The sequence below is a fragment of the Marmota monax genome, unplaced genomic scaffold (genome assembly GCF_021218885.2).
Source record: "Marmota monax isolate L192 unplaced genomic scaffold, Marmota_monax_Labrador192_F-V1.1 WCK01_AAM20220418_F8-fsc00133, whole genome shotgun sequence".
NCBI lineage: Eukaryota > Metazoa > Chordata > Mammalia > Rodentia > Sciuridae > Marmota > Marmota monax.
This window is the reverse complement of record NW_026694821.1, coordinates 38,935-40,928: the sequence shown is the minus strand read 5'-3', so window position 1 is coordinate 40,928 and position 1,994 is coordinate 38,935. Positions and strand designations below refer to the sequence as shown.

The 1,994-nt window shown below is 40.8% G+C and overlaps 1 pseudogene; it reads left to right on the top strand.

Moving 5' to 3' along the window:
- The first annotated feature begins 382 nt into the window (after positions 1–382).
- On the top strand, positions 383–1,357 carry LOC124080192 (large ribosomal subunit protein uL30-like; annotated as a pseudogene).
- The last annotated feature ends 637 nt before the right edge of the window (positions 1,358–1,994 follow it).

Below are 1,994 nucleotides of genomic sequence, written 5' to 3'. Positions count from 1 at the left end.
CAGGCTCACTCACCTAATCCCTTTTTTTGGAGACAGGGTCTTACTGTGGTACCCAGGCTACTCTCCACCTTCTGGACTCAAGTGATCCTCCCACTTCAGCCTCCTCATCGCTGGGGTTACAGGTTCAGGTGCCACTATTCTCTAAGCCTGATTTTTACCTGGCCATTAACAGAGTTTGGAGTAGGCACTGTATGAAATGCAAAAGGAATAAACCTAAAGTTGAGTTGAAAGAGATAGATTATGGACACCAGTAACTATAAAACAAGGTGGCCTAGCAGGGGGTGCAAAAAAAGGTCAGAAGGGTAAGGCATCGGTGCCCAGATTCCTCTGGGTGTTCAGAATTCTTTTATCTGGCCCATGCGAAAACCCCTCGGGGTGGGTGATGGGTGAAAATGAGGAGGTGGTAGTGTCTAAGCTGGGTTGTCAAGGCTGAAAAAGACTTCGACAGGATAGGAGGAGGGGGATGCAATTTCTTCCAGAGTAAATAAATATATGTAGGGAGATTGAAAAGAGTGAGATTTGAAGAATAATTTTTGGGTAAAGAAACAGCTACTTTTGTGTTTTAAGGATATACTTATCCTTTCTCTGGCTGGAACTATAGAGGTTGCAAAGTGAAGGAAAGGAAGGTTCTTGCTATGCAGAAACCCTTGAGAAAAGGCAAAGGAATTTCACAGAGCTGAAGATCAAGCACCTGAGAAAAAAGTTTGCCCAAAAGATGCTCAAAAGACAGAGAGAAAGCTTCTCTATGAAAAGGTAGGCACCAGCACAAGGCAGACATACAGAACCAAGATTCCGACAGCTAGGAGGGTGAGAAAAGCTGGCCACTTCTGTGCCCCTGCAGAACTCACATAAACATTTGTCATCAGGATCAGAGGTATCACTGATGTGAGCCAAAGATCTGTAAAAGGAATTAGAACTTCTTTGCCTTCCTTAATGGCATCTTTGTTGAGTTCAACAAGGCTTAAGTTGACATGCCAAGAATTGTGGAACCACATGTTGGGAGGGGGGAACCAAGCCCGAGACCAGTAAATAAACTAAAAGTGTGATTATGGTAAAATTGATAAGAAGCCAATTGCCTTGACAGATACCACTTGATTGCTTGATCTCCTGGAACATAAGATACCATCTGCATGGAAGATATGACTCATGAAACATGTACTATTGGAAGTACTTCAAAGAAGCCAATAACTTCCTGTGGCCCTTCAAATTATCTTCTCCAGAGGTAAAAATGAAGAAAAAGACCACCCATTTTGTAAAAAGTAGAAATGCTGGCAGCAGAGAAGACCAGATCAACAGGCTCATTAGAAGGACAAACTTAAGGTATCTACTACGGTGTGTTTACATTCTGGCCTGTTAGTAAACAGTGACTTGAATTGAAAAGGAAAAACATAACACACACACACACACACACACACACACACTCTCACACACATACACACAATCTTCTTGGGGCTCTGTTAGAAGGATTTTGCTAAAAATTGTTTCATCCTATCCTGCTGTTGGCTTTTAGTAATGCACAGAGAATTCATTTGTGATGGTATTTTCTTTAAATATAAACATCCCAGGATGGTTTTCATTATGTTTATTAAATAACCCCTAAGTAGGACATTAATACTGGGCTCATTTGGGTACTAGATTGCCAACTCCTATGTTTTGACCACTGAAAGACTTTTCTTGAGATGATGGAAAGGCAGACCCTGACTAGCAGTGTGTGCCCACAGCAGCTAATGGCCTAACAAGCACTGTCAGGCAGCCATGCATTTCAGCTGTTCGTTTTGCTGAAGGCAGATAATTTATGCTACATCCCACACCACAGACCAAGTACATAAAACCAGAGAGGAATGTTAATGGAAAAAAACATTAGAAATTCTTAAAGTGACAGTTTTTAAAAAAATTTTAACTGATGTAATCAGATTGCTGTATTATCATATCATGCAAAAATTTAAATAAAATGTAGGTAATGGTAAATGCAAGACCTTTGTAAGAGTGAACAA